This window comes from Mobula birostris, chromosome 9 (assembly GCF_030028105.1).
Source record: "Mobula birostris isolate sMobBir1 chromosome 9, sMobBir1.hap1, whole genome shotgun sequence".
Lineage (NCBI taxonomy): Eukaryota > Metazoa > Chordata > Chondrichthyes > Myliobatiformes > Myliobatidae > Mobula > Mobula birostris.
The window spans coordinates 93,342,735-93,354,851 of record NC_092378.1 but is presented as its reverse complement, the minus strand read 5'-3'; the positions used below and the strand labels follow the sequence as shown (position 1 = coordinate 93,354,851).

Below are 12,117 nucleotides of genomic sequence, written 5' to 3'. Positions count from 1 at the left end.
GAGGGAATTTAAGGCTTGGAGTAGAGCTACTCAAACTGTGAGGCTGCAATACCCACTACGGAGCTGATGTGGGTAGAGCCAGCCACCACCTCACTGTACCAGAGATCCGGTTCAGGCTTCACCTTGCTGCTCCGTTCATGTGGATTATGCACCAATTTCCTCAGGGCATGAATTTTGCAGAGTTTCTGCACACATTCTTCCAGAGTCTTTTCACTCTGCATCATTTATTCTGTCTCAAACAAGAGAAAATCTGCAGCTGCTGGAAATCTGAGCAACTCACACAAAATGCTGGAGGAACTCGACAGGCCAGGCAGCATCTATGGAAAAGAGTACAGTCGACATTTCGGGCTGTCCTGCTGAAGGGTCTCAGCCCAAAACTTCGACTGTACTCTTCCATAAATGCTGCCTGGCCTGCTGAATTTCTCCAGCATTTTGTGTGTGTCATTTATTCTGTACTGTACCCATTTACCAAAGTCTATCATGTCGCTTGGTTCTGCATTAAATTTCTATAATGATTCATGTCTATCCTGTCACACTAAACTCTCTCTATAACTTTCCTTACTGTTTACCACATTGTCAAGCTTTGAACATGCAAATTTGAAAACATTACCCTGCATCCTCATGATTAAGTCATTACTATTTATTACAACAAGCAGTAACCCTAACATTGCCCGGAAGAATATCTTCGTATACTGTTCTCTCAAATGAAAAATAACCAGTTACTGGATTCTGGTCTCTGCTTTCTGCCTTTTTTATTTTAAATACATGCTACTGACCTCTTAATGCTATTGGCTTCATTTCTTACCTAACCAGCCTTTTGCATTCTATTTTTATTCCCAAGCATTTCTGCAAATTCACACAGACAACATCTACTACATTCCTTTGTTCAGTCAGGTCTAATTGAATACATCCATACTGGTGTTCACCTGGCTGCTGAAACCTGAACAAGTCCCTACATTATAATTTCTGTAGGTTTTTGGAAAGCTAGGATTAAAATGCTTGGCCCACAGCTGTATGTCTAGCCCTTGCATTCCTTGTTCAAAGGTGTTAAATGAACCATTCCACATTTTTTTTTGCTTTTTTTAAGACAAGGCCTTCTGCAAATCCCACTACCAACTCATTCAGTAACATCCGTCCAGACCTGACGATAATTAGAACCAGCTTTATATCAATCTTTATCCTAGCCATTATCCAAATAGATCACCTGGAGCTGAAATTCTGGCAGCCTTCTCATCCTTGGTAAAACACCAGTGCACTGGCTACCTCTGACAGTGGCACGAATCTCAAGACACCATCAGTAAGGTTACGTCAGTTTTTTTGTGGCTAATATTCCCATATTAAGCAGCATTGTTTTGTTTTTAGTCATCTGTTGTCACGGCAACACTACTTGCTTGCTGATTGTCATGCTGCTTACCATGTTTTTACTTTGGTTGGATTTTGGATTTGTGTGAATTTTCCAGCAATCAAATTGGCTTGCATTGGTAAATAACCTGGGAAGCCTTGGGAGCTAAAGGTATTACAAGAAGAGATTTTTTTTAAATGTACAAGCCAGTTAAGGAAGCACAATTGAAATTGCTTATCAATTCATTTCATTTGTTACTACTGACATATGTTGTGAAATTTGTTGCTTCATACCAGCAGTACAGTGAAATACATCTGAATTACAAGGTACAGTAAAATTAATAAATAAACAGTGCAAAAGGGTGTCACTACCTTCAAATGTACGCAGTCAGCTTGTGTTCATAGGTTCAGAGCAATTTTCAATCTAATGAGAGGAAGTAAAATCCAAAATGGGAACCGGCATAGAAAGATTGAGTGGTTATCCATGGAAAGTGGCAGAGAAGGTGTTAAAAAGACATTCATGATACAAGGTTGTAGAAACAAAGTTGTAGGGGACAAGGGTAAGGGAGTCATGATGAACTTCAATAGAATATTGGTTCAGCCATTGCTGGAGTACTGTATCTGTGTCTGGATGTCACACTTCAGGAAAGATATGGAAGTTTTTTTTTGAGGTGCAAAAGTGATTTAAAAATTTATTCCCGAGATGAGGGACTTAAAAGTATGGATAAACTGGGTAAGTTAGTATTGTCCTTCTAAGGATAAATAACATTGCAAGGAGATCTAATAGATATACTTGAAGTCATAATGGTGAGGATTGGTGGAAAAAAGCTGCTCCCGTTAGCATAGCAGTCATGACCAGGGGATACAGAAAGACTTGTAACTCACACAAAATGCTGGAGGAACTCAGCAGGCTGGGTAGCATCTATGGAAAAAAGTAAACAGTCGATGTTTTAGGCTGACACCATTCAGCAGGGCAGGAGGTGGTGTTCGGCTCAAAACGTCAGCTGTACTTCTTTCCACAGATGCTGCCTGGCCTGCTGAGTTCCTCCAGCATTTTGTGTGTGTTACTCTGATTTCCAGTGTCTGCAGATCTTCACTTGTTTGTGACAGAAAGGCTTCAATGGATAAAGCACAAAAGTGACACAAGGAAAACCTTTCTCAAAAGGCAAGTGATTAGCACCTAGAAAGCACTGCCAGTGTAGTAGAGGCAGAGTCAGTTGTAGCATTCAAATTCCCAGGTGAATAGAAAGGACTATGGGGAGGAGGGGGAACAAGAGTTGTAGATGAAGCCAGTACAGACTCAGTTGCCTGAATGCTGTACCCATTCTGTGATTCTACATGAAATACCCGGTTCTGCCTGGCTTCTTATCAATCGACCTACTTGATCTGAAACCAGACATTTACTGAAAACCAAGCATGCATGAATTCAAAAGTATAAGTGGTTAAAAACATTTCATAAATTAAAAATGAGATTGCAACATACAGTGTGTACTGCTGCTGCTATATTTTCCATTAACCAAGCATGTTTGCCCGGTTCAGCTGACATACAAAAGGCAATTGTGCCGCATGATGAATCATTGATGTAATCACTACATATTAATTGAGCAATCTGGAGCTTCTACAGTTGGGATGTGTGCACTGATGACTGTAGCATACTGATTCTGTGTTAGAGAGAGCCACAAAGCATTCACTAATTCTGCAGGGGATAACACACTGAGATATCAAGCTCACTTCAATAAGCCAACATTTTCCAGTTGCCTCTCCAGAAGAAGGCCTAACTTTTGCCCTTTAAACTAATTACCTTCTGCTTGTCTCAATCAGCACAAAATCGATAACAAAGTATCCATATTTCCAAACTATGAGATTAGAGCTGCTGTCAAGTTTGATTGTTTTGGAAATGCCCATGAATGGTATCATGGAAAGGAAGCTATCTGTCTGGTGTTTCTTTTAATGGGCAACTGGAGACTTGGCTCCATTTTGTGGGTGTTAATGCTTTCACATTGGTGGGTACAGATCTGGTTGGAATATAGAGAAATTCCACAGTAAAAGACAAATACTAGAAATCCACAATTCTTTGTGGATTTTATGGGCCACGTTTAAAAACCAAATGGAACCTGTTGGGAAATGTCTGCTAAGTAGAAGATCTCGGAGAGAGTTGAAGACAGTTCCTTGTGGATTTTACATGCTCCATTTAAAAAGTGACCAGGGACTGTTGGGAATTGTCTGCTAAGCGGGAGATTGCTTGGGTTAGTAGTAACTTAGTAAGGGTCAATAAAAGCAAGAGAAGTGGTCATTGTGAGAATCAGCCACCAAGGCTTCAGTAAGAAAAGGCAGAGGCTAAGGGTGCAGAGCTGTTTGGAACGACTTAAGCTTAAGAAGTTAGAGCCAAAGTTAGAACAAGCATAAGCAGGGCAGTAGTTAAGGCAGTGGAATGTTCCTCCTGTAAAATGTGGGATTGCAGGGTCCCCTGATGACTACATCTGCAGGAAGTGTGCCCAACTTTGGCTCCTGACTGGCAAGGCCAAGAAACTGGAGCTGGACGTACTCAGGACTATCCGGGAGACTAAAGTCCTCTTTGATGAGACTTTTATTCAGGTGGTCACACCAGGAGTGCAGGTTTCAGACAATACATGGGTGACCACCAGGAGTTACCTGCAAGGAGTTAGTGCAGGGTTCCCCGTAGCCGTTACCTTCAGTGAATGCACGGCTCCCCGTGGCCATTACCTTCAGCAACAATTCCCTTTGGATATTGCTGGGGGTGGGGGGGGGGTGTTACCTATCAGGGCACAGCAGCAGCAGCCAGACCAGTGGCACTGCGGCCAGCTCTGTGATTCAACTGGGAAGGGTAAAGTCAGGTAGAGCGATGGTGATAGAAGACTCAATACTTAACGAGATTCTGTGGCCATGAAAGCGTTGCCCCTCAGGTGATAGGTGAGCAGCCAGAGGTTGTGGTGTGCATTGGCACCAATGACATCGGTAGAAAGGAGGAAGAGGTCCTGTGCAGTGAGTATAGGGGGTTAGGGAAGAGGCTGAAGAGCAGGGCCTCCAAGGTAGTAATCCCTGGATTACTCAAATGCCAGTCAGGGCAGGAATAGGATAATAGCACAGATGAGTGAGTGGCTGAGGAACTGGTGCAGCAGGCAGGGTTTCAGATTTCTGGGTCATTGAGATCTCTCCTGGGGAAGGTATGACCTGCAGAAAGGGATGGGTTACACTGAACCCAAGGGGAACACATATCCTTGTGGGCAGGTTTGCTAGAGTTATTAGAGAGAATTTAAGCTAATTTGGCAGGGTGATGGGAACTGGAATGATAGGAGCAGATGGTACACAATTCCAAAAATCTCTTTGTCCCCTACCATCAGGCAGGAGGTACCATTGCATCAGAACAAAAATTTTTAATCATGGGAGACAGCTTTATCCCCCAGGCCTTAAGACTACTTAACTTCCTTCCACCACCCAAGTCTCATCATGCAGTGTTATACTGTTTATTTCTGAAACTTGAGTTGTAAATGCACTTTTATTATTTGTTTCTTTATTTGTAGTAAAAAGGTAGGAGGTAGATGGACTTGTAGTGTAGTTAGCAATTGGCAGGTATGACATTATGGGTATCACTGAGTCGCGGCTGAAAGAAGATCATAGTTTGGAGTTCTATATCCAAGGACAGGCTGGTATGCAGAGGGGGTGGGATGGTGCTGTTGGTAAAAAATTAAAACAAATTCTTAGAAAGAGGTGACAGCAGATAGGAAGGTGTAGAAACCTTGTGGGTTGAGTTAAGGAACTGCAGGGTATAAAGACCCTGAAAGGAGTTAAATACAGGCCTTTGAACAGTAGGCAGAATGTGGGATATAAATTACAATGGGAGATGGAAAAGGCATGTCAAAGGACAATGTTTCAAAAGTCATGGGGGATTTCAATATGCAGGTAGATGGGAAAATCAGGCAGGTGCTGGATCCCAAGAGATGGAATTTGTGGAATACCAATGAGATGGCTTTTTAGAGCAGCTTGTGGTTGAGTCCACTAAGGAAAAGGCAATTCTGGATTGGGTGTTGTGTAATGAATCAGATTTGATTAGGGAGCTTAAGATAAATGAACCCTTGGAAGGAATGATCATAATTTGATGGAATTCACCCTGCAGTTTGAAAGTGAGAAGATAAGTGAGGTGTATCAATATTACTGTAAGGTAGAGAGAATTACTGAGGCACAAGAGAGGAGGTTAGTTCACAACAGGGGGATGGGAACAGTGCAGAGAGACAGAGGGGTGTAAAATGAGGGTAGAAGCAAAAAGTAGTAAGGTGAAAAGTAAAAGTGGCAGGCCGACAAATCCAGGGCAAGCATCAAAAAGGGCCACTTTTCAACATAATTGTATAAGGGCTAAGAGAGTTGTAAAAGCGCGCCTGAAGGCTTTGTGTGTCAATGCAAGGAGCATTCATAACAAGGTGGATGAATTAAAAGTGCAGATTGCTATTAATGAATATGATATAGTTGGGATCACAGAGATATGGCTCCAGGGTGACCAAGGATGGGAGCTCAACATTCAGGGATATTCAATATTCAGGAGGGATAGACATGAAAGAAAAGGAGGTGGGGTGGCGTCGCTGGTTAGAGAGGAGATTAATGCAATAGAAAGGAAGAACATAAGCCAGGAGGATGTGGAATCGATATAGGTAGAGCTGCATAACACTAAGGGGCAGAAAATGCTGGTGGGAGTTGTGTACAGGCCACCTAACAGTAGTAGTGAGGTTGGGGATGGTATTAAACAGGAAATTAGAAATGTGTGCAATAAAGGAACAGCAGTTATAATGGGTGACTTCAATCTACATGTAGATTGGGTGAACCAAATTGGTAAGGGTGCTGAGGAAGAGGATTTCTTGGAATATATGCGGGATGGTTTTTTGAACCAACATGTCGAGGAACTAACTAGAGAGCAGGCTATTCTAGACTGGGTATTGAGCAATGACGAAGGGTTAATTAGTCATCTTGTCATGAGAGGCCCCTTGGGTAAGAGTGACCATAGTATGGTGGAATTCTTCATTAAGATGGAGAGTGACATAGTTAATTCAGAAACGAAGGTTCTGAACTTAAAGTAGGGTAACTTTGAAGTTATGAGACATGAATTAGCTAAGATAGACTGGCAAATGACACTTAAAGGGTTGACGGTGGATATGCAATGGCAAGCATTTAAAGATCGCATGGATGAACTACAATAATTGTTCATCCCAGTTTGGCAAAAGAATAAATCAAGGAAGGTAGTGCACCCGTGGCTGACAAGGGAAATTAGGGATAGTATCAATTCCAAAGAAGAAGCATACAAATTAGCCAGAAAAAGTGGCTCACCTGAGGACTGGGAGAAATTCAGAGTTCAGCAGAGGAGGACGAAGGGCTTAATTAGGAAGGGGAAAAAAGATTATGAGAGAAAACTGGCAGGGAACATAAAAACTGACTGTAAAAGCTTTTATAGATATGTGAAAAGAAAACGATTGGTTAAGACAAATGTAGGTCCCCTACAGACAGAAACAGGTGAATTGATTATGCAAGGACATGGCAGACCAATTGAATAATTACTTTGGTTCTGTCTTCACTAAGGAGGACATAAATAATCTTCCGGAAATAGTAGGGGACAGGGGGTCCAGTGAGATGGAGGAACTGAGCGAAATACATGTTAGTAGGGAAGTGGTGTTAGGTAAATTGAAGGGATAAAAGGCAGATAAATCCTCAGGGCCAGATGGTCTGCATCCCAGAGTACTTAAGGAAGTTGCCCAAGAAATAGTGGATGCATTAGTGATAATTTTTCAAAACTCTTTAGATTCTGGACTAGTTCCTGAGGATTGGAGGGTGGCTAATGTAACCCCACTTTTTAAAAAAGGAGGGAGAGAGAAACCAGGGAATTATAGACCGGTTAGCCTAACATCGGTTGTGGGGAAAATGCTGGAGTCAGTTATCAAAGATGTGATAACAGCACACTTGGAAAGCGGTGAAATGATCGGACAAAGTCAGCATGGATTTGTGAAAGGAAAATCATGTCTGACGAATCTCATAGAATTTTTTGAGGATGTAACTAGTAGAGTGGATAGGGGAGAACCAGTGGATGTGGTATATTTGGATTTTCAAAAGGCTTTTGATAAGGTCCCACACAGGAGATTAGTGTGCAAACTTAAAGCACACGGTATTGGGGGTAAGGTATTGATGTGGATAGAGAATTGGTTGGCAGACAGGAAGCAGAGTGGGGATAAACGGGACCTTTTCAGAATGGCAGGCGGTGACTAGTGGGGTACCGCAAGGCTCAGTGCTGGGACCCCAGTTGTTTACAATATATATTAATGACTTGGATGAGGGAATTAAATGCAGCATCTCCAAGTTTGCGGATGACACGAAGCTGGGTGGCAGTGTTAGCTGTGAGGAGGATGCTAAGAGGATGCAGAGTGACTTGGATAGGTTAGGTGAGTGGGCAAATTCATGGCAGATGCAATTTAATGTGGACAAATGTGAAGTTATCCACTTTGGTGGCAAAAACAGGAAAACAGATTATTATCTGAATGGTGGCCGATTAGGAAAAGGGGAGGTGCAACGAGACCTGGGTGTTATTATACACCAGGCATTGAAAGTGGGCATGCAGGTACAGCAGGCGGCGAAAAAGGCGAATGGTATGCTGGCATTTATAGCGAGAGGATTTGAGTACAGGAGCAGGGAGGTACTACTGCAGTTGTACAAGGCCTTGGTGAAAGGTATTGTGTGCAGTTTTGGTCCCCTAATCTGAGGAAAGACATCCTTGCCATAGAGGGAGTACAAAGAAGGTTCACCAGATTGATTCCTGGGATGGCAGGACTTTCATATGAAGAAAGACTGGATGAACTGGGCTTGTACTCGTTGGAATTTAGAAGATTGATGGGGGGATCTGATTGAAATGTATAAAATCCTAAAGGGATTGGACAGGCTAGATGCAGGAAGATTGTTCTCGATGTTGGGGAGGTCCAGAACAAGGGGTCACAGTTTGAGAATAAAGGGGAAGCCTTTTAGGACCGAGATTAGGAAAAACTTCTTCACACAGAGAGTGGTGAATCTGTGGAATTCTCTGCCACAGGAAACAGTTGAGGCCAGTTCATTGGCTATATTTAAAAGGGAGTTAGATATGGCCCTTGTGGCTAAAGGGATCAGGGGGTATGGAGGGAAGGCTGGTACAGGGTAGAGTTGGATGATCAGCCATGATCATACTGAATGGCGGTGCAGGCTCGAAGGGCCGAATGGCCTACTCCTGCACCTATTTTCTATGTTTCTATGAACTGGATTGGAAGGAGACACTAGCAGAGATGATGGCAGACAGCAATGGCTAGAATTTTGGGGGGAAATTTGGAAGGTGCAGGATAGATACATCCCAAAGTAGTATTTGAAAGGGAGTATGAGGTAACCATGGCTGACAAGAATAGTCAAAGACAGCATAAAAGAAAAAGAAAGGACACAAAATATCAAAAGGACACAAAAGGACAAAAAATTAGTGGACAGTGGGCAGTTAGAGGATTGGGAAGCTTTTAAAAATCAACAGAAGGCAACTAATATGAAAGTAAGCTAGCTAATAATATAAAAAGAATACCAAAATATTTTTCAGATATATAAAGCAAGCAAACAAGTTTATTTGCCTGACAAGAGAGGGTATCAGAATGCTGGAAAATGACACTGGAAAGGTAGTAATGGGAGACAAAGAAATGGCGAATGAACCGAATAAATATTTTGCATCAGTCTTCACAGTAGAAGACACTAGCAGTATGCTAGAGGTCTGAGAATGTCAGGGGGCAGAAGTGAGTGTAGTTGCTATTGGTAGGGAGAAGATGCTTGGGAAACTGAAAGGTCTGAAGGTAGATAAGTCACTGCAAAGAGAATAGGGATAGACTGCAGCAAGATATAAAGAAACTGACAGATTGACCCGCGCCCCCAAACACATGACAGATGAAATTTGATGAACAGAAATACGAAATGATGGATTAGAGAACAAGCAATACTGTTGTCAAAGGGATACAGAAAGATGTTCCAGGTGGTATGTGGCAGGCAATCCGTGGGAAGAATAAATAAGGCATAAACAATTCTGTGATTTATTAATTGAATCATTGAGCATAAATAAAGAGAAGTTATACAAAATACATGTCTGGCTCCAACTGGAATAGTGTTCTGTTCTGAGTGCCATATAAAAGGATATCAGAGGCATTACAGAATGTCCAAAAAATCAGTGACAAAGATGAGAAACTCCAGATACAAGAATAAATTAGGAAGGCAAGTACTGTTTACTTTAAACAGAGAGCCAAAAAAAAATTTAATGAAAATATATAAAATCATGAGAGGTCTGAGAGTGGACAGTAGGAAGCTCTTTCTTCTGATCAAGTCGCCATGGATACAAAATAAAGGGGAAGGGAATCACAAGTATCGTGAAAAGACATTTTTCTTTGCACAAGCATAGATACAAAGGGACTGGTGGTGTATGTGTAGGGGGGGGGTCCCAGTTCAGAATTCCCCTAAGATTAAGTTGCAGGTTGAGTTAACTGTCAAGAAGGTAAATGCAAAGTTAGCATTCATTTTGAGAAAACTAGAATATAAAAGCAAAAGTGAACTGCTGATGCCATATAAAGCATTGGCCAGACTGCATTTGGAATGTCGTGAACAATTTTGGGTGCAAGGAGAGACTTGCTGGCACTGGAAAGCTTCTAGAGGAGGTTCACAAGAATGATCCCAGGAATGAAAGGCTTGAGAAGTGTTTCTGATGTCTCTGGGCTTGTACTTGATGGGCTTCAGAAGGATGGTGGAGGGGGGGATCTCATTAAAACCTATTGGATACTTTAAGGCCTGGCAAGAGTGTACCTGCACATTGGTATAAAAGTCTAGGAGCCAAAAGCACTGTCTCAGAATAAAGGGCTAATCTATTTAAAACTGGGACAAGGAGGAATTCCTTCAGCCATAGGATGGGGACGCTAAGTCATTTTAGGCAGAGTTTGATATGCTCCTGAAGGGCAAAGGAATTAAGAGGTACAGGGAGAAGGCAGGAGAATGGAGTTTTAAAAATCAGCCACGGTTGAATGGCAGAGCAGGGTTGATGGGTGAATTCTGCTCCTATATTTTATGATTCATTATCTGGCCTATAGACGTGGGAGCAGGTGAGCAAGATCACGATGAAAGGGCTGGTGGGCAAAACCACAGAGTTTTTCTGGTAGACTGCGTGTAGGTGTAACGTGGCAGTGCAGGTACAGTGACAGTCAATACAAGCACAGCATTGCACTCATAAACAATGATGAATGGATCTATTTTAATTAACTTCATGTCTAATTTTCAGCAGATATTACAGAACTATTTAGATCTCACAGTATTGTCCGAATCGTTATGCTTCGACAGAAGCAGATAAGTCGTGGGTTTATATATTTCCAATAAACAAGCACAGGACACTAAATTTCCCGGTCCATTGTATAGAACAACAATTCTACTTAGTTAAAGCCACGTTACACCTACACGCAGTGTGCTTGACAGCAGAGTGCTTTGTGATGTCCCAATACTGTGAAAGATCAGATCACCTTCAGGGACTGATATTGATTAGGTAAGGCCATTCTTACTGGATAGGAAGCTAACCAATAGCAGAATTGGAAATCTTAATAGGACAGAACTGTATCAGTTCCGTCAGCTCTGATTTTGTGTTATGGTAGTTTTCATTAAAAGGAAACGGTAGGCGTTTATCCCTGCGACAAGCTTGGGTGTTGTGTCACGTTGAATCTATGTAATAGTGCTTCCTTATTGGGTTCCTACACCGGGATAAAAGTTACAGGAAATCAACGAAAATGCACATAAAGTTATAAATACTTATATATGAAAAAGCGGGGAGCAGTAACAAACCTTTAAATCGGCTCAGTCAGTCGGAGGTTCAGAGCAAAGTGCGGAAGGAGCTGCTGTCAACTGCCGCCCGTTCTAAACCGAGTTTCCGCAACATCGCAGTGACAAACAACGGCAAGCAGTGGCTTCCTGGTCCCCTTTCCCGGTCGGGCAGGTGATCACAGACACACACTAAGTACTTTAATTGAGTGCTTCAGGATTCTTTCACATATTAAATATAATTTTGAAGAAGAGTCGGCCTGCCGGTGGCTCTCTCCAGCGACAGCTCCACCTCACCTGTGTCGCCAGCGCGCTCTGCGCATGTGCGTCCGCTGATTCAGGTGTGGCGTTGCCTGAGGTCACCGAGACTCCGTGCGCATGCGTTTCTCTAATACCAGGTGGCGGCAAGTTTGCATCCTTTGGGAAAAGTGGCGTGAAACAAAGTTAAGACATTGAATTTTGGGAGACAAGAGTGGGAACTAGGAGTGTGCATCCACTGATCATTAGAAGTAGTGGAAAGATCAACATTTTGTTGAAGATGAAACCTGGGATGTTTTCCTTCATTAGTTGAGACATAGAATATAAGAACGGATAAATCAGGGCTTTCTTTCTCCAGCCCACTCTGAACTCGCTATCTTTGGTCTCAGCAGAGCCTAAAGTAAGATCAAGGAAAAGCATTTCGTCTACGACCTGCACGTGACAGCTCTTGGGATGTAATAATCAACAATTCCAAATAACACACATAAAAGTTGCTGGTGAACACAGCAGGCCAGGCAGCATCTCTAGGAAGAGGTGCAGTCGACGTTTCAGGCCGAGACCCTTCGTCAGGACTAACTGAAGGAAGAGGGAGTAAGGGATTTGAAAGTTGGAGGGGGAGGAGGAGAGCCAAAATGATAGGAGAAGACAGGAGGGGGAGGGATGGAGCCAAGAGCTGGACAG

At 42.6% G+C, this 12,117-nt stretch overlaps 1 protein-coding gene across 1 annotated transcript in view; it reads right to left on the bottom strand.

Moving 5' to 3' along the window:
• The window catches only part of tmem184a (transmembrane protein 184a), a 103,193-nt gene extending 91,716 nt beyond the window's left edge, over positions 1 to 11,477 (bottom strand). The window contains exon 1 of the mRNA XM_072268394.1: positions 11,203 to 11,477. The gene's annotated coding sequence lies outside the window, so the exon portion shown is untranslated. The remainder of the gene's footprint in view (positions 1 to 11,202) is intronic.
• Between the last annotated feature and the right edge of the window lie 640 nt (positions 11,478 to 12,117).